General features: G+C 43.1%; 1 long non-coding RNA gene across 1 annotated transcript; it reads left to right on the top strand.

Moving 5' to 3' along the window:
• The first annotated feature begins 2,293 nt into the window (after positions 1–2,293).
• LOC113919960 lies at positions 2,294–8,871 on the top strand. The gene is made up of 3 exons (XR_003519183.2): positions 2,294–2,478; positions 6,518–6,837; positions 8,264–8,871. It is a non-coding gene; the product is annotated as an uncharacterized LOC113919960 (long non-coding RNA).
• Positions 8,872–24,283: the final 15,412 nt, after the last annotated feature.

Below are 24,283 nucleotides of genomic sequence, written 5' to 3'. Positions count from 1 at the left end.
AATAAGGCAGTTCCACTCCATAACTGAGCGCTTTCAATGCACTGTATGCAATTGATCTTACAAACATTCTGTCAGATCCCAGATCCGTCACATCTGTATCTATCAAGCCATATACATTTCTCCTTCAGCTCAAAGACCGATCTCTCTGATTTTGATTCTACGCAAAGGAGCTTGAAATAAAGTTTAAAATGTATGTAAACGCTTTTAGCCAGTTATTAACATTATGCATATTTTTTGGATATGAAGGTCTAGGTTGTTGGAGGTAGACTTTGGCCTGGTCCCTCAAGCCCCATTTCTGCTGGGCCTTCTGGACAATTATGTTTTCCCTCTTGGAACGAGCGAGGCTGTGAGCACCAGTGAGGTGCTCCTGCATGTCTGTGGGCACTCAGATACCCTCGAAGTTTCCCAGCAAGTGCTCACCTGCCCCAGTGGGGCTGGAAAAATCCCCCTTCCTCCCTATTTGCAGACTGGAAGCAGCGGGCCTGGTGCTCTTGGTGGCAGCCTTCTGGCTCTGGTGCGAGAAGGCCAGGCTGTGTGCCAAGTGCAGCCGAGACAAGTTTGGGAGGCCAGCTCAGCCAGCTGAGAGCTGCCTCTGTGAACACAGGGTAGACTTGGGCTCAGCACACAGTGGTGGCTCCTGCCCCCACGTGGGGGAAGCAAGGCTGATTTCATGAAGGGGGTGCTGTTTCCCCGAGGCCACTCTCTCTGGGGGTCAGCCTCAGGACCAGGTGCATAGGAAGCTGAGTCATGAGTGGCTGCCATCGTTGCTCTTGGCCCAGAGGAACATGGGGAAGCTCATTAGAACCGACTAAAGCCTGTACCATAAAAGTACAGGTATTTACTACCCCAGGAAGGAAATGGAGTGACCAATACAATAATATTAGCCACTGAGCAAGTCTGTTAAAGTCACACTTTTAACTAGATCTTGTTTAAAATGAAAAGAGCAAGATGGAATAATGGGGTAAATCTAAGGGAATTGTCAGGCCGTGGTGATGATCTCACCTGCTTTCTATGGTTACTAGAACTGAAGCCAATTTCAGAAACTGGCCTCCCCTTTGCCAAATGACCCTCCTCAGCCATTGTATTTATAAGTGGATGCTCTTATCAGTCTCCACTGGAATCCGTGTGCACACTGAGTGCATAGCTACGTCTCCTTTTTATGGTTAGGGAGCTGAAGGTTAAGCAAAATTCCCATGGCCACAAAAAATGTTAACCAGATCTGGAAAATTTTCTCAAACCACGTCCTCTATCACCCACCTAAATATGTGTCTCTCTCTCCAGATGTGTGTAATATTGCAATCATTTGCCTTGGTGGCAAAGTCAGAAATCTCGAAGCATCTTTGTGGCCTGGATCCCAGAGCTCCAGCCAGCACAGGGACATCCAGCGTGGCGGCTGGGCTGGGATCTGGGGGAGTCTGGGTGGTCCGGCACATCCCTGCTGAATGTTTAAATGCTGACTTCACACGAGGGGCTGCCCTGACCTGTTGGGGTAGAGAAACTCCTCCCATGAACTGCTGATCAGAAAGGACATTTTAAAAGAAACCATTTGTGAACGGCTAATAGGACACATTGTTGTTCTGCTTGCTCGTAGGTCTGGATTTGTGCAGTGCAAAATGACCCTAAAAGAGCTTTAATATTCCTGCAAGCTCTCAGACTGCTCATGAGATGGTTGCTCTTTGCCTCGCTCCTATCTTTGTGATAACGACTTACACAGGCCCATATCCACTGAAGTCACACCCCATACAAAAAAAATCTGGATGTATAAATTAATACGTTGACTACTGAAGGTCAACAAAGATTTTAATTTTTATATGAGCTTGCCACAAATGACAGGGCTGTGGACATGAGCTGGCTCCAAAGCAGTTGTCTTTAGGTTTTCTGGGCAGCGGCCTGTTGCAACAGTCCTGCCCGGCGGGCTTGCTCCATAGGGCACCATATGGACCCAGTTAAATCCCCTTTCTTTTGGATTTTGAAAATGAGACACACAGAGGGACGCAGACATTGGAACGGAGCGTGCCAGATGACTCACAGAGAGAGAGTATAGGGGCAGCAGCCTGCAGGTAGCCAAGCCCGTGTGAGCAGAGGGGCATTTGAGTGGCAGCAACAAAAGAAGATACAGAGACAGAGGAAAGCCAAAACGCCCCGTAAGGCACACACGGACAGGGCACGGTGGGCGTCTGCCGCAGAGGAGTCAATGAGGCCTCACTGCAGCGGGGGCTGCGTTTTGGACATTTTTGGTTGGGTGGATACTGACTTTTTCTCCTCTCCTCTCGACATCCCCATTTAGGATTAGCTGGCCTTGGCTAGGTAACTGGACACCCTCTCCAATCCTCAGGGCTCGGAAGATCCAGACCGACGCAGTGAGATTTCCCTAAGTGAGCCGTTGGTTGGAAATGAAATCATGAGCTTGCATAGGATTAGACGAAATCAGCAGCACTTGATGATCTATCAGATGTGGGAGAAGCATGCACAGAAAAGGTAAACCCTGGTATCCAGCCTCCGTGCGGCTGTGGCCACCAAGGACCGGGTGTAGACTGTAGGTGGAGAGGCAGGTCTGAATGTGTGGGAACCTCACATTCAACCTCAGTGTGGAAACAACATGAACCTGAAGTCCCTTTGAAAACTTCTGTTCCTCCTCCAACTCCCTATTTTCTTCCCTTTCCCTCTTCTTCCTTCCCTTCTGTATGGAGTCACATGCATATAACGTTTTATCAACGTTTCCCGGGTGTTTTCACTTCCAGCCTCCTGGTCATCCCTCTAAGGAAATGTGTGTTATCACATTTCTGGCTCAGGGCAAGATGTCTTCAATATAATTACTTGGCGACTCCTTGGAGTGGAAAAAGTTCTGCCAGAACATTCTGAGTTCAGGGTGAGTGCCTGAGTCATTTCTGAGCTCTGATCCGTAAGCTCAAGGGCAGGAGATCACAGAAATTAGTAACTGGCATCTTTTCTGCAGTCAGTCTCCCTCTGAAGGTCAGTAGTGAGAAAGCATGCCTGGGGAACAGAGTTTCATAAAACAATATGAATAATGACCCCACATAATATTCCTATGTGCCAGGCTCTTTGTTCTAAGCGCTTACATGTGTTAATCCAGTGGTTTGCACAACAAGCATGTGAAGAGATACTTTTCCTGTTTCCTGGATGTGGAAACTGAGGCACAAAGAGGTTAAGTAACTTGCACGAAGACACAGGATGAGCAAGGGATGTGCCCGGCGCTGTGTTTCCGAGTCTGTGCTCTCGTGTTCCTGCTACACCACTTGGCTTCACCGTGCATGTCTGCATCTTTCTGCAGTCTTCATCCATGACCCCTATGTGTGGCTCCCTCTAAAGTTCTCTCCATTCTATAGTCATTTTGACTTGCTTTTCCGGAAGGAAATCAACTGTGAAACAAATATCTAGACTGGCCTCCTAGCTTTTAGTGGGAAAAAAAAAAGCGTCTTCCTATAGACTTAGCCAACGAGAGGAATCTATCCAGAGAAGCAGCTTGCCTGGGCTTGGAATATCATGAGATTGCCCCATCCTCCCTCTTGGTCTGCCGCCCCTTCCTGTGACTGTGGGGAGCATGTGCTTCAGAACTCTGCTGATGGTAAACTGAGGGCACCAAGGCTAACCTAAGGACTGTCCAAGACCTGAATCTGCCTTCAAAGCCACACTCAATTCTGTTCTGGACACTTTTAGTTTTAAATACATTTTATTAAAACCAAGTTGCAAATCAATGGTAAAGGGAATCATTCCAGACAGAGTGGGGTCTGCTGTCTGGCAGAGTGAGGGAATGGCTGAACTTGACCTCATAATCACCTAGGAAGGTGGTCATCTACAGTGCTGCCATACCCCTTTCAAGGGCATGGGTTTGCTAGCAGACACCGGGATGCTGCAGGTTCATGAGCCATCTGCACAGGAGCACTTAGAATACAGGTCCAGGGAGAAGATGTGGAATCACACCTTAGTCTTCATCGAGACTTTCCACTTGGAGAGGATTCAAGCTGAACCCAACCTCAGCCAACAGCACCACATCTTTAAGATGGGGATAATGGAAAGGCGCTTAGTGCCTCACAACATGACATGGAGTGGTTTCTTTGGCTGTCCATGAGAGGGCTGTTCTTGAGTGGTGACAGTGCCTTGGGTCTTTTGCTTCTAAATTATCCCAGCTACATTGCTCCATCTGTGGACAAAATGATCCCAAAGGGGCTTCTTCCCATCATCAGAGCCTGACTCACTCAATGTGGGGAATGCTAATAGAATGGAAGGCATGGGTCCATTCTCTTGCCCTCAAGATGCTGCATCTGACATCCTAACTTCCCTTACTGTCTGGATACCCCCAGGTGAATTCCTCCTACACAGCCCCTGCCTCCCACCAGGCACTTGACCCTCCTACTCTCCACCTGTGTCAGCTTCAGGCTGGCTCCCTACTCAGAATGACGTCTCTCTGCCTCTCCAAGCCCATCTGTTCTGTAGATCCAGTCTATGTCCTGGGACCTTTACATCCTGCCCACCCTTGTGGTGACTGATCACCAGGTTGGGTTTAATGGCAGACCAAGAAAATCAAAATGTAGAATAAGAATCATTTTTGTAGGTTTCATGCATGTTCTTCATCTCCTTACTTCAGCACATGGTCTCACCAGGACCCTTGGGTCTCTGTGAGGTGGTACCTACTCTCTCATCCTCCTCCAGAGGACTCCATAGCCCTGGATGACTCAGCCTTTAGTGAAGATACTTGCTCCTTCCCTAGGAGCAAAGCTGAAACAAGGCCATGCCATTTAGACAAGACTTTGCGGGAGTCAGGGCTAATGTAAGGAAGACAAATACGAACCATGGCATGGATCTGGGTGGTCAGGCTCCCCAGTTCTAGATGCTAGAGGATCTTTGCATTTAAGCTTCTGTTTTCCTTTAGATAGTGGGCTCTGTCTCTGTGCTTCCCAGCCAGAAGCCCACATGTAGTCATTGGCCCTCCCAAGTCCAGAAAGCAGAGTGAGCTTGGTGAGACGTAGAGGTCCCTTATCTGTCTGCCTTAGTAGAGACAGGAAGTTCCTATTTCCTTTCTGATAAATTCTTTCTCCTAATTCCTGACGTCAGGAATGCCTGCCGCCCCCAACCCCTTTAGGGGAAATCTCAAGTAACCACCTGGCTTTTCAGGCCTCCCCCTAATAACCATATTAAAACTTAATATAATAGGCTCAACATTTATTGCCTGAACACCAGCATCCACAAGCCCTGGGCCATATCACACAGGACAGAAGAGTAACAAGGTGTGGCCTGGTGAGAACAGTATCTGCATAGCCAAGCCAGCAGGTCTCACACATTACCAGCTAGAGAGGACAAAGGCGGCCACATTTACATTTGTATCCCATAAACACCGAATTCCCTTACAATGGCACACTCCCCCTTCTCCTGCCCTCAGCAGCAAGAGTTCTAGCGGTGCCCTGGGAATTCTCCACAGAGACGTTCCCAGGACTTCCAAATGGGACCATACCCTTGACTTTGGTGTCAGGCCAGGCTGTCCTCACAGCTTGTCTGCTGTGGGTGTTGGGGACTCACATCTACCTACGGAATGAATTTATCTTAACCCTCCAGCCACTGCTGTTTTCAGCAAAAACACAGAAAGGACACTGTGCCTTCTCCTAAGGACCCAAGGGCTGGATCTCTGGTGGTTCAGGCTCACTGCCCTCAGTGTCCTCTGATGCTTGGATGCTGGGCCTCTTTGGATCCATCAGTAAGGGGTGTCTCAAAGGCAATACTCCTGAATTCTGAAAGATTATTGTTCTTCTTTTTTTTTTAACCCAAAGACATAATATTTTCCCCTTGGGCTCACACATACTGCCAATGTGTTGTGTGTAGATGGGATCCGATGTAAGATGGACATTATGACATTGCTCTCGAATGTCCATGCCTTGGTCCTCATTCATAATGTAATTCCCTTACCTTTTCTTGACCTTAGTTGGGCATCTTCATCTACCACCCACATTTTTATATTTCTGAACCTCAGTGAAGGGGGCAAGTGGTTCATTTTCCCAGATCTTTCTCTCCCAGGACCCCCCGCCCACCCCTGTCCCTTTCTAAAATCATGGAAGTACCTAACATCCTAAGGAAAGGATCATAGTCTAATTCCACTGGCAAATCCACATAAGCCTTGACCTGCAAGTATGGCCAGAACACTATGTTCTGAATTGGAGACTCTTGACCAGGCCATTGCCTCAGTTTCCCCAATAACATAAAGGAATAGAATCCCATTTTAGGTTTGATTTGCACAGTGAGCATGGCTGGAAGCCAATTCCACCAGCAGCCCATTTTAAAAGGAGAGCTGTCTGGGAGCATAGCAGTTGGCAATCTCATCAAAGGAAGAAGTAAAAGATAAAAGTGTGGTAGCTTTTTAATAAATGAGGAAAACACCTGGAGAGGAGTGGTGAGCTCTCCTGGCATATCCCCACGTAGGCAGGTTCTGATGGCAGCCTGTTGCTATTCTCGGCTTACTTGTAAAATCTGACATGGTCTGATTGTATTTCTTTCCTTTTCTATGCAGGTCGAATCAAATCCTACAATTATATTTGAGACGGAACCAAAGTGGGATAACCAACCAGGAGTGTGTGCCTTTGCTTGTGGCAGAAAATCCCTAAGAAGGTGGGCACTCTCAGAATGGCAGTGTGGCCCCTTTGCGCATGCTCAGAGGCACATCCTAGGCCAAGGTGGGGCTTCACCTTCACTGCCTTCTGTCTGGGGAGGACTTCAGGTGGTTGTTCAGATCCTAGTGCTTGGAAGAGTCTCAGACGTCCTTGGTAGCTTCCATCGTGAAGGGGTTACCTCAAGCTGGAAGAATAGGTCCTGTCTGCTTTTTCTCTCGAGGTACAGTGGCGCATTATTATTATTGTTATTATTATTTTTAAAGATCTTGTTTATTTATTTGACAGAGACACAGCAAGAGAGGGAACACAAGCAGGGGGAGTGCGAGAGGGAGAAGCAGGCTTCCCACTGAGCAGGGAGCCTGATGCGGGGCTCAATCCCAGGACCCTGGGATCATGACCTGAGCCGAAGGCAGACGCTTAACGACTGAGCCACCCAGGCACCGCTCTTTTACACTTTTTTTAAGGAAACGATAATATCATCAGTAACAAATAATGACAGTTACATGTCTTCCTTTCTGTTCCTTACCCTGTTTGTTTCTTTGCCTTATTGCACTGGCAAGACCTTCTATTACAATGTTGAATAGAAGGGTGATAGAAGATATTATTGTCTTATTTGTGATCTTAAAGAGAAAACTTTCATCATTTCACCATTAAGTATAATGTTTGGAGAGAGTATGTATCCTTTAGTTTTGGGAAGTTTCCCTCTATTTCTGGTTTACTACAACTTTTTTTTTCCCATCAAGAAGGGACAATAATTTTTTTTAAGATTTTATTTTATTTTTTTAAAGATTTTATTTATTTATTTTGACAGAGAGAGAGAGAGAAACAGCGAGAGAGGGAACACAAGCAGGGGGAAAGGTTGAGGGAGAAGCAGGCTTCCCACCGAGCAGGGAGTCTGATATGGGGCTCGATCCCAGGACCCATGACCTGAGCCGAAGGCAGAGGCTTAAAGACTGAGCCACCCAGGCGCCCCTATTATTTTTTTTTAACCTCTATTCTCCACAGCTTGTCTGTATCTATTTTAATTTGTTCTAGGGTTTAACTTCAGTCCTTTTAAACCTCTTCTGGGTAATTTTATGTTCTAACTGTGAGTCGCTAATAAATAGTATAGGAAATGAGGAATCAAAACAAAAATCTTGATAGAAGCATTTCTTAGTCATCAAATCTTGGAGCATTAGGGAAATACAAATGAGATTTCTTTTCAGACTTTCAACTAGCCAGGGGGTATATTTGAAGACTTCAAAATCTTTTAAAAAATAAATTATGGCTCCCCTCCCCCATTAAGCAAGATTGAGAACATAATGGGCTGAGGAATTTCCAGAGTAGTCACGGGCCCTCTCAGGGGACTTATGGACAGTGGGTTTTAAAAACGTGTCTTTGAAGTAATTTTTCACGGACGTTTCATTTCCAGCGGGTAGACTGCACATGGGTCAAAATAAGCATTCTAACTTAAAAACAACAAAAAGGAGACGGGACTGAGTTTTGCCCGGAGCTAAAGAGGAGGTGTTGTCCTGCGGCTGCAGCAGCTGCGAACACACAGCAGAGCAGGAGTCAGGGCTACCAGGGACTTTCTCAGAGAACACTCGGGGTTTGACCAGAGAGAACACATATCCATATCCTCCCGCATTTTTCTCTCTTCTCCACAGCCCTCACCCCCTCCTGTCCCATCCACCAGGCCCCGCAAGGCTATGGCAGGTGAGACAGCAAGAACTGCCACGCAGAATGCAGTACGTGGAGGGAAAGCCACTTGTCAGACTCTCTTCCTCTGCAGAAAGCTGGGGGCCCATCATGGGCCGAATTGTGCACCCCAGTTCACATGTTAAAGCCCTGTCCCCAGTACCTCAGAATGTGACTGTATTGGGAGAAAGGACATTTAAAGAGGTGATTAAGGTTAAACGGGGTCATCAGGGTGGACCCTGATTCCAGAGGACTGGGAGAGCCACCAGGGATGCGAAGGCACAGAGGAAAGGCCAGGTGAGGACGCCGAGAGAAGACACCGTGTGCAAGCCAAGGAGTAGCCCTCGGGACAAACCAGACTTGCCGACACTTTGATCTTGGATTTCCAGCCTCTAGAACCGTGAGGAACGAATGTCTGGTTAAGGGCCCCAGCCTGTGTACTTTGTTGGGGCAGCCCTAGCTGACTGAAATATAGGGCCGCTCTCTCCTCCTGGCCTGGCTGTCTCCTCACACCCAGAGCCACAGGAGGAGCCTGGGGATCCAGTGCAACACAAGAAGGAAGGACAGAGAGGGGGTCCCTAATCTAACACTCTCCTCAGAATCTTCTCTGCCTACAGTGGGTGCCTGGACAGAATGAGGAACAAGCCCGTCTTTGCTGGGAACATAAAGGCCTCAGGGGTGCCAGGAATGCTCAGCCCGAGAGGTCCTATGGCTGGGAACAGACTGAGGTTAATTAACATTTGGCCCGTGGATCCCATGAGAGGGAAAACCTTTGTGTCCGTGAGAGGTATTACATGGTAGAAGGGAGAAGCTTAACCCTGAATTCTGTCCCCAGACCCATCACTTTCTCAGTCTACACTCACCTGGCTCCAGGTTCCTTACGTACAGAGCTTAGGTTACTAGTAGGTCAGCCCTTCTCACACTGAAATGGGATGTGAATCACACAAGCTTGTGTTAAAATGTAGATTTGAGTAGGTCTCGGTGGGGCCCATGGACGTGCATTTCCAACCAGCTCCCGGGAGACACTGATGCTGCTAGGGGTTCACATCTGAGTAGCAAGGTGGCGTCTCCATGCTCATTCTAAGCAGCGTCTGGGCCCCTCATCTTCCCCTCTGCTTCCCAAGCCTGTGCAGTTCCTGGTTGGTCCAGATGCTGGGACAGGAAGAGAGTGAGCCAAGCAAGAAGAGTATGGACAAGGCCAGACCCATCAGACCTAGACTAAGAGGCACCTCACTAGCTCTGAGACCTCAGACGAGAGCCTTAACCACTTAGAGACTCAGTTTTGTTTTCTGCAAAATGGGTCAATAGAAGTATCTCCTGTGGTTTTGTGAGCATTGATGAGATAGCACATATAAAATGCCTAGAACAGGACCAGAAGCATTAGAAAAACTCAACAAATGTTGGCCCCCTTCTTCTCTTACCTAAACCCAAGAATCTCACAATCTGTGGGATGGTCCTGATTTGGTGGGGAAATTTCAAAGAACACTTTATATTTCACAAGATAGAACTAAAATTATTTTTAGTGCTTTGCTAACTTCAGACAAAAAAGGGAAAAATTGAAATCTCCAGGAGTCAAATGAGGATCTGATGGTCAGATGGCTTTGGGGCAGAGGTTGGGGGTCTCACACCAGTATAGGACAGGAGATGGGGTATTGGACTGTACTGAGGGGAGGTGGCTAGAACTGAGGCCCCTGCATGAAGTCTAGAGCCTCAAAGACCTAGCCCTTCCATTTAATAGAAACTAACACACTCAAGAATTCTGTAAAAAAAAAATTGCTGTTTAGGGAAAGGGAGAGAGGAAAGTCATCCATGAAAAATTACATGCCAGGTCCGGGCAAACACAGACGTGCAATCCAAATTTGTACTACCAGCCTGGTGTGGGAATTCCAAGTAGAGAAATAAAACAACTGTTCAGGACCATTAAAGTCCTACATTTTTAGCAGAAGTAAATGTGAAATTATTGCTGTAGGGAAACTTTCACAACCCAAGGGTCAGGGGAGTCCCACAGAAAAAAACAGCCTCACTGAAGATGAGCTGACAATGAGAATTGTAAACCAACCACACAAGAAAATGAACTACAATGAGACAGAGTCCACACATGAAACAGATTTAACACCTTCAAAAGTAGAAAGAGTACATTCATCTGAAAAGAACAATGGTATAAGTATATTTCAAAGTATTGAAGATGTAAAAGAATGATTGAGAACCACAATAAAAAGATTAGTCAGTGTGGAAAGTGATGAAGAAGTTCTTTAGGTGAAAAACACAAGGACCCAGTGGGCGGGATAATGCACAGATTAGGTACACAGCTGAAGAACTAATAAATTGGAAGGCAGTTCCGAGGAAGTAAAATAGAATGCAGCGCAGGAAGGAAAAGATATAAAAAGATCAGCTAAGAGATGTGGAAGAGAGATTGAACTGATTCCTCGAAATGTGAGTTTTAGCAGAAAATAAAGGAAAGGAAGGACCAGCGATATTTAAAGGATAACGGCTGAGAATCTTTCAGATTTCAAGAAAAACATACATTTTCATTTCTAGGAAGCACAGGAGTTCTGAAAAGAATGTATAAAAATAGAACCATACTAGATTAATTAAGACTGGAAAATATGAAAGAGACAGAAATTCTCCCCCCAAAGACAGATAACTGCAACAATTAATTCTTTACTGCAACAATTAATGCCAAACAAGGGAATAATGACATTTTCTGGAAAACAGAGACTATGGAAGTTTCTCCCTTAGAAAGTCATCAATAAGTTCACTACTAAAAGGCTATACTAAGGTGGACATTAAACTCAAGCTAGGAATCCGTTGCCAGGAATAATAATGACTAAAAAAATGGTGGCAAAAATATTGGGAAATCTTAAAGACCATTGACTGAGAAAGAAGAAAAGAGAAATTTTGGAAGGCTTAAGGATAAAGTGCAATTAAAATACTAAATAGCAATAACATGGTAGATGGAAGAGTAGAGTCAGAAGTGATGTGTTCCAACATCCTTGTATTGTTCAGGAGGAAGGTAAAAATAGTGATTAATTTTATATTTATTAATTTAAGTATATAAAATAAAAATATGAGGGTAACTACAAAAATGGAAATAGAATGCAAACTTCAAAACCATTAGAAGGAAAACCAAGAAAACCTAATCCATTTGAGAGGCTAGGAATAAGAAGTAAAGAAACAGTGAATAAAAAACCTGGTAAAGAAAAAACACCAGTTAAGATGGTAACAATAAGTGCAAATAGGAGTAGTTGCAATATAAACTATAATTTGTATTATAAATTGAGGGATTTTTATGTTTGATTGTAACAAAGAAATAAAATAAGACTTAGCCCTAAACTTCCATCTAAAATAAAATGGCAAATGGCATTTGTCCTTCCTTGACTGACTTCTTCCATTCAGCATTATACACTCTAGGTCCATCCATATTGTTGCAGGTGGCAAGATTTCATTCTTTCTGTTTTTTCATGGCTGAGTAATATTCCTATATATGTTTTAGGTCTTCAGGTCTTTTAGGTCTTTAGGTCATTTAGGTCTTTCATCCATTTTGAGTTTGTTTTTGGTTTCCCTCATGTGGAATTTAAGAAAAAAACCCAAATGCACAAAGGAAAAAAAAGAGACAAACAAAAAGACAGACTCTTAAATATAGAGAAAAAACTGGTAGTTGCCAGAGAGGCAAGTGGAGGGATGGGGGGAATCGATGGATTATGAGAACACTTATTTTGATGGGCATTGACAAATGTATAGAATTGTCGAATCATTATATTGCATACCTGAAACTAATATAATGCTGTATGTTAATTATACCTGAATAAAAAAGATACAATGGCAGAGAAAAAATTAAAAGAAAAAGATGGAAAAATATACCCTGGAAATACTAACCAACAAAAAGTGATTATAGCAATATTAACATTAAATAAAAGATAAAGCATTTTAGAAATTATGCCATTTATTATGTAATAATAAAAATCTGTATTTTTCAGTAAGATATAATTATTCTCAGCTTGAATGTCACTAACACCCATAGTCTCAAAATCTGTAAGTCAAAACTCAAAGGATTACAATCAGAAAAAATAAATTTATAGCCACAAGGGGAGAAACTAATGTGTTAACCAGCAAAGTAATAGTAAGGATAAATAATATCAGAAAGGTGGTTAGTAAGTTTGATCTAATGGATATTTATATAAATTCTGCATCTAACAATGAAAGAATACATGTTATTACTTTTAAAAATTATGAGCATGTTTTTCTTTCTTGAAAATCTAGTTTTAAAGTCATCACTTATAAGTGCCATTAATTACAGTAAGAGCAATATGACTCAGCCTGTCCTGAGAGTAAAGTCTCTCCACTTATTTGGGGGAAAGGATGTGGATCATAGCACATGTGAGGTGAGCGTCACATATGAGATATATATATGAGTTAAGACAATAAGAGTTACGTAGAGTCAAAATTGTAGGGCATGAATCGCAGGGGGACTGTTTATTAGTTCTGTGACTTTGGGCAAATCACTTAGCCTCTGAGTCTCATCTATTCTCATCTGGGTAATGTGTCTAATAACAGCACCCAAGACTTAGTGCTGCAGTGAGGGTCAAATAAGACACTGTATTTTAAGTGTCCAGCTTCATGTCTGTCTGCTTCTAAGCGTGTAATTAATTAGCTGTTTTCATATTCATTGTTATTACTCTAATGCCCTTCGCTTCTGTATCAAATCATTGAATATGTTACATTATTGTATACTGAAAAATCCTGTTTTCGGTTTATCAACAGTCTTCTTTCAAGAACTTGGACTCTGAGTTAAATATTTGTGTCCTAAACATCTTTTTGTTTTGAGGTATTTCTTGACATGTTATGGCAAAATTAATGTACCATTATTTACATAAGAGAAGTGAAGATCCTCAAAAAAAGGTAGATTCAGTTATTTTGGAGGGACTATGTTAACAAAACAATGACTTTTCAAAAATTTATTATAAGGACTCCGCACAGCGGCGAGCAGATGTTGAAATTGTTACAAAGGCCAATAGTAACCATGAAGTGTTTTTAATCATAACTCAGAGTTTGGAGACATTTCCATCTTATCCACAGCATCACAAACACAACACGGCAGCGCAATTAGAACTAAGGGAAGAATTTTTTGGAAAAGTGTCTTCCTTTCTTAACATCAAAATTCTCATGCAAAACCTGGCTATGCAGACCTATGTCCTCCGGATGGATAAAAACTCATTAGATACAAACTGTGGGAATTCCTTCTGAAATGCATCCATTTTGCCTTTCAGGGGCCAGCATTAACGGTGACCTGATGCTTTTGTTCCAGTGCTGATGGGATCTCAGTCTAGAAGGTCCACTTTCAAAGCACATCCTGGTGGGACAGATTTTCCCGGAGGCCCCACATTCGCTAACATGAAGCTGTGGGGTTCTTGCCAGGACTGAGAGCTGAGTGAGGGGCTTGGAACAGAAGGAAAGGGACCTGTCTATGCCTCTGGGGGAGCTGGTGTCCAAATGTCTGTTATCGGTGTAAATAAGGTTTCATTCAGAGCTGTCCCGTGCCAAATGTCTTAAATGCCAGGGATGGTGAGCGAGGCAGGGGTCTCTGCTACCTTGGACTTTGGGAAGCATTTCAAGGCTTAAGGGAAAGAGTGGTACCACCTGCCCCTCTCCAGTGGGGCCCCTAGCTCTCTTCAAAGATGTGCCCTCCCCACTCTTGGAGTCTTTTAATCATTGGTCAGTTTCTGGTTCAGAACGGTGCCACTTGTCAAAATTCCCTTTGTAAATTCTGGTGGTGGTGTTTCAGTTTGCAATCTAATACCCTTTGTTAATTTAAAAAACTTCAACTGTGACATCCTGTTACATGTGAATTGGGGTAATAGTTTCCAGTTTTTTCTTTTATTAAACTGATAGAAATGTCCAATCAGAAATGTATAGAAGCTACTGGTCTAGTCTTTTTTGCTGCTTACCTGAGTTATCCATCTTAGGAGAATTCTGGCCTTGCTAACCCTAAGGTGCTTTGCCTCACAAATTGCAACAGAAAAGCAGGGTTCAGGTTTTGAGGCAAAAATCCATCATTTGGCAGCCTGGCTTCCAAAAGAAAGTTCCAAATAATTCTCCTTCCAGACTCAGACATTCCAGGTCCCGTCACAGCTTAAAACGTGCTTTTTCTGTTTGGTCAGTCTGAGTTAAATTACTCCGGGCATTTTTGAATTTCATGAACAGGAAAAAAATAAACTTTTTCAACTGGAAAAATAAATGGAAGCCATTCTTTTTGGCGGCAGATAACTCCAAAAGATGTGACCTTTCAGAGTTCATACTGCCCAAGTGGGTTCTTTCCTTGGAGGACTAGAATCTGCATGAGTTCAATCAAGTAATGTGAAGGAGAAAATGTTAAGTGATGGAGGAAGAAAAAATATTTGTAAGACAAGTGAACTTTGGAGCCAATTATTCTCCTCGATTTCCTGTAACTTGCTCTATGCCTGAGTTTCAGTGTTGTTCAGAATGTTTTATGTCATTTTAATAACCAAAGTAGTTTCACTGAATAAATATAATGATTTGATTTAGAAACAGTGATTATAGTGGCTAGAAAAATAAGTTTCTATAGAAAATTGGATAATTTTATAGTTGCTGGGGAAGACGGATTTGTGTCGAATATTGTGTAAACAAATCCAAATGGCACTTTTTCCCTTGGTGGATTTTTTTCGTAATCAACCTACCAGCTTCTGGAAATGGACCATTATGCAGATTTATAAAATACAACTAGATCTTTTCACCTTGGGATGTTTATCATTCTTTTCCTTGGAAATAGAATCCTGAAATGAAAATCTCAGTGGCAATGCTCCATGAAGAGTAAGACCATAAATGCTTCACTTGGCAAAAGAGAATAAAAAAAAGTTGAGAGCTACTCAGAGAAATATTAACTCAATTTTGTGGCTGAGATATTATGAATTCTCTCAAGGACTATATTTCACTGATCCTTTATTATAGCATTGCTATGGACATTGATACTTTTATTACTCCTCCCTGGCTCATCGGTGAGTGTAAGGGGTTTTCATGAGAAGCAGAGATTGCTTCTCTGCCTCTGATGGGCACTCCCCTTTCCTGGGTGAGACAGACAAGCACATTGATAGCCATGGCACAGAGGTGAGGCGCCTCGTGGGCTACAGAGAGGCTATTACTGGCCAAACTTTTAAAGTCATCTTGGAAGCTTACAAAATACTCTCACATTCTACAAATATTTATTGAGTGCCTGCTATAAGCTAGTCACTCTACATTCATCATTTCATTTTAATTTGCAATGCTTTACCCCACATCGTAAAGAGAAACTCTTCAAAGATTAATACTCAAAAATGGTTTCATGATAGCTCTTATCTTTACTGGCACCATGCATGAGAAATCCACACAAAGCAAGAGGTCAGATGTCAAAGGTCCAGGAAACACCAAGAAAAACACTGAAAAAAAAGAAGAAGAAAAGAAAACTTAAGAGCAACAATTTTAAAAAACAAACAAAATAAGCCCAAAGCATAGCACAGAACCCTTGGGCCCAAGAAACTATTTTGCAACTTAAAGGAAAAGCAAAGCAGAGCATCTTGAGAAAATCCCACATTTCTGAGGCTGAACCACAGCTGGAATGCAGAGAACAACTTCCATCCCCTGGAGAGGCTGCAGCAGGGGAACAGGGGTCTGCAAGGGCCAGGTGAGAGGACCCCAGGCTCTACAACCGGGGGATATCGAGAGCCCTCTGGGGAAGCCAGGAGAACACCAGAGACCCCATCAGCCATCATCAGAAAAGCAAGAATAGAGCTGGAAACCAGACCCCAAAACGAAAATATTAAGTCAACAAGTCAATAGAGGTTGATCTAGAATCATCCTGGGCAAATACAGTGGTAGGGATTAGCTGAGCCTGTAGAATGAAGGGAAACCCTGGGGGCTGACACCCTTCCAAACCCACCAGGGCCACACTGCCCTCTGGGAGTTTCTGTTTTTGTCCTTATGTTTAATAGTCAAGAGAATTACCTTATGTGCATTCCTGAATACTACACATTTTGACACTTGACTCTATGAATGTTTTAATATATGTTTCCCAGTTTCCTGTCGCCCAGAACTTGGTCAGCCATGGGTTTCCTTGTCTAAAATCAAAAAAGAAGAGTGACCAACTGTGTGTTTTGCAAATCATTTTTTTTGGTCACTGTCAAACCCCCCCCTCCCGGAAACACTTGCATGGATATAACTGTAATGAGGGGGACTATGGAGTAATGGATTTGTTGGCGTTATTGTTTTTTTTTTTTTTTTAAATTTTTTTATTGTTATGTTAATCACCATATATTACATCATTAGTTTTTGGTGCAGTGTTCCATGATTCATTGTTTGTTCATAACACCCAGTGCTCCATGCAGAACGTGCCCTCCTCAATACCCATCACCAGGCTAACCCATCCCCCTACCCCCCTCCCCTCTAGGACCCTCAGTTTGTTTTTCAGAGTCCATCATCTCTCATGGTTCGTCTCCCCCTCTGACATACTCCCCTTTTCTTCCTCTCCTGTTATCTTCTTCTTTTTCTTTTTTCTTAAAATATGTTGCATTATTTGTTTCAGAAGTACAGATCTGTGATTCAACAGTCTTGCACAATTCACAGCGCTCACCATAGCACATACCCTCCCCAATATCTATCACCCAGCCACCCCATCCCTCCCACCCCCAACCACTCCAGTAACACTCAGTTTGTTTCCTGAGATTAAGAATTCCTCATATCAGTGAGGTCATGTGATACATGTCTTTCTCTGATTGACTTATTTCACTCAGCATAACACCCTCCAGTTCCATCCACGTCATTGCAAATGGCAAGATCTCATTCCTTTTGATGGCTGCATAATATTCCATTGTGTATATATACCACTTCTTCTTTATCCATTCATCTGTCGATGGGCATCTTGGCTCTTTCCACAGTTTGGCTATGGTGGACATTGCTGCTATAAACATTGGGGTACACGTACCCCTTCGGGTCCCTACATTTGTATCTTTGTGGTAAATACCCAGTAGTGCAATTGCTGGATCGAACGGTAGCTCTAATTTCAACTGTTTGAGGAACCTCCATACTGTTTTCCAGAGGGGTTGCACCAGCTTGCATTCCCACCAACAGTGTAGGAGGGTTCCCCTTTCTCCACATCCCTGCCAACATCTGTCGTTCCCTGACTTGTTAATTTTAGCCATTCTGATGGGTGTGAGGTGGTATCTCATTGAGGTTTTGATTTGGATTTCCCTGATGCCAAGCGATGTTGAGCACTTTTTCATGTGCCTGTTGGCCATTTGGATGTCTTCTTTGGAGAAATGTCTGTTCATGTCTTCTGCCCATTTCTTGATTGGATTATTTGTTCTTTGGGTGTTGAGTTTGATAAGTTCTTTATAGATTTTGGATACTAGCCCTTTATCTGATATGTCATTTGCAAATATTTTCTCCCATTCTGTCGGTTGTCTTTTGGTTTTGTGGACTGTTTCTCTTGCTGTGCAGAAGCTTTTTATCTTGAAGAAATCCCAATAGTTCATTTTTGCCCTGGCTTCCCGTGCCTTTGGCGATGTTTCTAGGAAGAAGTTGCTGCGGCTAAGGTCGAAAAGGTTGCTACCTGTGTTCTCCTTTAGGATTTGGATGGACTCCTGTCTCACGTTTAGGTCTTTCAACCATTTGGAGTCTATTTTTGTGTGTGGTGTAAGGAAATGGTCCAGTTTCATTCTTCTGCATGTGGCTGTCCAATTTTCCCAACACCATTTGTTGAAGAGACTGTCTTTTTTCCATTGGACATTCTTTCCTGCTTTGTCAAAGATCAGTTGACCATAGAGTTGAGGGTCCATTTCTGGGCTCTCGATTCTGTTCCATTGATTTATGTGTCTGTTTTTGTGCCAGTACCATACTGTCTTGATGATGACAGCTTTGTAATAGAGCTGGAAGTCCGGAATTGTGATGCCGCCAGCTTTGCTTTTCTTTTTCAATATTCTTCTGGCTATTCGGGGTCTCTTCTGGTTCCATACAAATTTTAGGATTATTTGTTCCATTTCTTTGAAAAAAGTGGATGGTATTTTGATGGGGATTGCATTGAATGTGTAGATTGCTCTAGGTAGCATTGACATCTTCACAATGTTGATTCTCCCAATCCATGAGCTTGGAACGTTTTTCCATTTCTTTGTGTCTTCTTCAATTTCTTTCCTGAGTATTTTATAGTTTTCTGAGTACAGATCCTTTGCCTCTTTGGTTAGATTTATTCCTAGGTATCTAATGGTTTTGGGTTCAATTGTAAATGGGATAGACTCCTTGATTTGTCTCTCTTCTGTCTTGTTGTTGGTGTATAGGAATGCCACTGATTTCTGTGCATTGATTTTATATCCTGCTACTTTACTGAATTCCTGTATGAGTTCTAGCAGTTTTGGGGTGGAGTCTTTTGGGTTTTCCACATACAGTATCATATCATCTGCAAAGAGTGAGAGTTTGACTTCCTCTTTGCCGATTTGGATGCCTTTGATTTCTTTTTGTTGTCTGATTGCTGTGGCTAGGACTTCTAATACTATGTTGAATAGCAGTGGTGAGAGTGGACATCCCTGCCGCGTTCCTGACCTTAGGGGAAAAGCTCTCAGCCTTTCCCCATTGAGAATGATATTCGCTGTAGGTTTTTCATAGATGGCTTTTATGATATTGAGGTATGTACCCTCTATCCCTATACTCTGAAGAGTTTTGATCAAGAAAGGATGTTGTACTTTGTCAAATGCTTTTTCTGCATCTATTGAGAGGATCATATGATTCTTGTTCTTTCTTTTGTTAATGTATTGTATCACGTTGATTGATTTGCGGATGTTGAACCAGCCTTGCAGCCCAGGAATAAATCCCACTTGGTCGTGGTGAATAATCCTTTTAATGTACTGTTGGATCCTATTGGCTAGTGTTTTGGTGAGAATTTTTGCATCCATGTTCATCAAGGATATTGGTCTGTAATTCTCCTCTTTGATGGGGTCTTTGTCTGGTTTTGGGATCAAGGTAATGCTGGCCTCATAAAATGAGTTTGGAAGTTTCCCTTCCATTTCTATTTTTTGGAACAGTTTCAGGAGAATAGGTATTAATTCTTCTTGAAATGTCTGATAGAATTCCCCTGGGAAGCCATCTGGCCCTGGGCTTTTGTTTCTTGGGAGATTTTTGATGACTGTTTCAATTTCCTTAGTGGTTATAGGTCTGTTCAGGTTTTCTATTTCTTCCTGGTTCAATTTTGGTAGTTGATACATCTCTAGGAATGCACCCATTTCTTCCAGGTTATCTAATTTGCTGGCATAGAGTTGCTCATAATATGTTCTTATAATTGTTTGTATTTCTTTGGTGTTGCTTGTGATCTCTCCTCTTTCATTCATGATTTTGTTGATTTGGGTCATTTCTCTTTTCTTTTTGATCAGTCTGGCCAGGGGTTTATCAATCTTGTTAATTCTTTCAAAGAACCAGCTCCTAGTTTCGTTGATCTGTTCTACTGTTCTTTTGGTTTCTAGTTCATTGATTTCTGCTCTGATCTTTATGATTTCTCTTCTCCTGCTAGGTTTAGGCTTTCTTTGCTGTTCTTTCTCCAGCTCCTTTAGGTGTAGGGTTAGGTTGTGTATTTGAGACCTTTCTTGTTTCTTGAGAAAGGCTTGTATTGCTATATACTTTCCTCTCAGGACTGCCTTTGCTGTATCCCAAAGATTTTGAACAGTTGTGTTTTCATTTTCATTGGTTTCCATGAATTTTTTTAATTCTTCTTTAATTTCTTGGTTGACCCATTCATTCTTTAGTAGGATGCTCTTTAGCCTCCATGTATTTGAGTTCTTTCCGACTTTCCTCTTGTGGTTGAGTTCTAGTTTCAAAGCATTGTGGTCTGAAAATATGCAGGGAATAATCCCAATCTTTTGGTACCGATTGAGACCTGATTTGTGACCTAGGATGTGATCAATTCTGGAGAATGTTCCATGGGCACTAGAGAAGAATGTGTATTCCGTTGCTTTGGGATGGAATGTTCTGAATATGTCTGTGAAGTCCATTTGGTCCAGTGTGTCATTTAAAGTCTTTATTTCCTTGTTGATCTTTTGCTTAGATGATCTGTCCATTTCAGTGAGGGGGGTGTTAAAGTCCCCCACTATTATTGTATTGTTGTCAATGTGTTTCTTTGCTTTTGTTATTAATTGCCTTATATAATTGGCTGCTCCCATGTTCGGGGCATAGATATTTACAATTGTTAGATCTTCTTGTTGGATAGACCCTTTAAGTAGGATATAGTGTCCTTCCTCATCTCTTATTACAGTCTTTGTTTTAAAATCTAGTTTGTCTGATATAAGGATTGCCACCCCAGCTTTCTTTTGGTGTCCATTAGCATGGTAAATGGTTTTCCACCCCCTCACTTTCAATCTGGGGGTGTCTTTGGGTGTAAAATGAGTCTCTTGCAGACAGCATATTGATGGATCTTGTTTTTTAATCCAATCTGATAGCCTGTGTCTTTTGATTGGGGCATTTAGCCCATTTACATTCAGGGTAACTATTGAAAGATATGAATTTAGTGCCATTGTATTACCTGTAAGGTGACTGTTAACTGTCTGTTGTCTGTGTTCGTTTCTGCTCTTTGCTGCTTTTAGGTTCTCTCTTTGCTTAGAGGACCCCTCTCAATATTTCTTGGAGGGCTGGTTTCGTGTTTGCAAATTCCTTTAGTTTTTGTTTGTTCTGGAAGCTTTTTATCTCTCCTTCTATTTTCAATGATAGCCTAGCTGGATATAGTATTCTTGGCTGCATATTTTTCTCGTTTAGTGCTCTGAAGATATCTTGCCAGTCCTTTCTGGCCTGCCAGGTCTCTGTGGATAGGTCTGTTGCCAATCTAATGTTTCTACCATTGTAGGTTACATATCTCTTCTCCCGAGCTGCTTTCAGGATTTTCTCTTTGTCTCTGAGACTCGTAAGTTTTACTATTAGATGTCGGGGTGTTGACCTATTTTTATTGATTTTGAGAGGGGTTCTCTGTGCCTCCTGGATTTTAATGCCTGTTTCCTTCCTCACATTAGGGAAGTTCTCTGCTATAATTTGCTCCAATATACCTTCTGCCCCTCTCTCTCTCTCTTCTTCTTCTGGGATCCCAATTATTCTAATGTTGTTTCGTCTTATCGTATCACTTATCTCTCGAATTCTGCCCTCGTGTTCCTGTAGTTGTTTCTCTCTCTTTTTCTCAGCCTCTTTATTTTCCATCATTTGGTCTTCTATATCGCTGATTCTCTCTTCTGCCTCATTTATCCTAGCATTTAGTGCCCCCATTTTTGATTGCACCTCATCAATAGCCTTTTTGATTTCGATTTGGTTAGATTTTAGTTCTTTTATTTCTCCAGAAAGGGTTTCTCTAATAACTTCCACGCTTTTTTCAAGCCCAGCTAGTATCTTTAAAGTCATGATTCTGAACTCTAGGTCCGACATCGTACTAATGTCCGTATTGAGTAGGTCCCTGGCTGACGGTACTACCTCTTGTTCTTTTTGCTGAGGTGATTTCTTTCGTCTTGTCATTTTGTCCAGAGGAGAATAGATGAATGAGAGAACAAAAGGCTAACAGGTTTACAACGTCCCCAGCAAATATACTGTATACAAATCAGAAAAGACCTGAAACCAGGGGAAAAGAAAGGGAAAGAAAGAAAAAAGAAAGAGAAAAAGAAAAAAAAAAAAGAAAAAAAGATAAAAACAAAAACAAAACAATTCAAAAAAGGCAGAATATGATCAAATATGATCAGGCTAGTGCATAGATTAGTGCCACACACTAGATTTTGGGCGTATTTTGGTCTGTTAGAAAAAAGTGCCTCCTAAAATTTTAAAGGAAGAAAGACATATATGTACAAAATAAGGGTTGATACAATGAAGGGATGGAAGATGACTGTAAAGATGAAAATTATAAAAGATTTTATAAAAGGACTTGGTAAGATAAGTTGTTTGAAAAAAGAAAGAAGATTTAAGGAAAAAAAAAAGGGGGGGAAAGGGAGAGAATGTGATCAGGCAGGAGACTAGAACAAAGCCATACACTAGTGGTTTAGGGTATATTTTGATCTGTTAGAAGAAACTGTACCTCAAAATTTTAAAGAGAGAACAACTTATATATATATGCCAAAAACAAGGATAACTACTATGAAGGGATAAAATATGACTCTAAAAATGAAAAAAAAATAAAAAATGTTTTTTTTTTTTAAAAAGGGATTTATAAGATGTTGGTTGAAAAAGGGAAAAAGAAAAATAAAAAAAAGTCAACAAAAATTAACTTTGATGAAATAATGAATCATGGTAAAAAAAAAAAAAAGAAGCCATGAATCTATGTGCAGTATTCCCCTAGCGCTGGAGTTCTCCTATTCTCCTTGATCGATCAACTTGGTCTTGGCTTGCTGGCTGTTTGTGTTGATCTTCTGGGGGAGGGGCCTGTTGCTGTGGTTTCCAAATGTCTTTGCCGGAGGCGGAATTGCCCCGCCCTTGTCGGTCTGGGCTAAGGAAGCTGCTCCAGTTTGCTCTCAGGAGCTTTTGTTCCCTGCAAGCTCTCGGTACAGCTTTGGAGGACCAGGGCAGAAATGGCGGCCTCCCAGTCTCCGCCCGGAGGAGCCGAGAACTCGGGGCCCCACTCCTCAGTGCGCCCCCAGAGAAAAGCAGTCACTCCCGTGTCCCCGGTCTCTGGCCACACTCCGTGCTCACCCGGCCTGTGATCGAGCGTTGCTATCTCTGGCACCCGACCCCGCGCGGAGTCTCCAAACCCAGCAGATCCCTGCAGTGCGTTCCCGCACCGCTCCTCCCCAGGAAGGAAGGGGAGTCTCCCCGGATCTGCTGCTTGTTGGGTCCTTGCTGGGGGAGCCGTGCCCCGACTGGGCCGCAGATCACAGTTTATGGCAACCCCGAGCTGAGAGCCCGCGACTCTGCTCCGTATCTGCAGCCGGCTTCCCCGCCCCGACACCTGGGAGCTCTGCCGCACTCAGGCACCCCCGGTCTCTCTGTGACCCCAAGGGTCCTGAGACCACACTGTCCCGGGAGGATTCCACCCCCCGCTTAGCCACTGCAGCGACGTCCCTCCGCCGAGCCAACTTTTAAAAGGTCCGATTTTGTGCTCCGCGGCTCTAGCACTTGCCAGAAGCGGCCGGCGGAGGCCCCTCCCCCGCTGTCTATCCTCCCGAATATCGCCTCGGATTCACTTCTCCGCACGCCCTACCTTCCAGTAAGTGGTCGCTTCTCTGTTCAGAGAGTTGTTGCTACTCTCCTGTTCGATCTCCTGTTGAGTTCGTAGGTGTTCAGAATGGTTTGATCCCTATTCAGCTGAATTCCTAAGACCAGACAAAATCTAGGTCTCCTACTCCTCCGCCATCTTGCCGGCGTTATTGTTAATCTAGAAACTCTGAGGGAGCCCCTTGCCCGCTCCAACTTTTATTCAAATGTCTGTAAATTCCTCACTGATGAACTGAAATCTTCCCAGGCTCTGAATTACTGCAAATTCTTCTCCACCCTTCCCAGCCTCCCACTGTTTAGCACAGGGACTCCACAGTCCTCTGCTCAAAACTGGTTGGTGCCTGGGTCTCCCGGGATGAAATGAAACCCGCGCAGAGACGTAGACCCACTATGTGGATGCAGTTCCCCTGCTGAACCTCTGCTTCGGTTTCTTGGTTTCTCTGTATATTCTTATCATCTCTGATCTACAGGCCATGTGATTTAGACCCCAAATTCTCATCAGTCAGTCCAGCAGAACCCTCTGCTTCGCAGCGGAGGAAACAAAATTTCCCCCAATCTCTGTGCATCTGTCTGCTCAGAAAAGTTTGGCCAGTCGGCTGGCTAAGCTCTGTTTTGGAGTCATCTGCCCACAAGATTCCTGCTCATGCATGCCTCACTTCCTCAGCCCCTTCAGGTCTTAAACTTCTCAGTGAGCTCTTCCCTAGTGACCTTCTCCAAAAGTCCGCACCTCCTCCAACACGGAACTCCCCTTATCTCACTTCACTGCTTTAATTTTCCCTTTAGTACCT

The sequence above is a fragment of the Zalophus californianus genome, chromosome 15, assembly GCF_009762305.2.
Source record: "Zalophus californianus isolate mZalCal1 chromosome 15, mZalCal1.pri.v2, whole genome shotgun sequence".
NCBI lineage: Eukaryota > Metazoa > Chordata > Mammalia > Carnivora > Otariidae > Zalophus > Zalophus californianus.
This window is presented reverse-complemented; position numbering and strand designations above follow the sequence as displayed.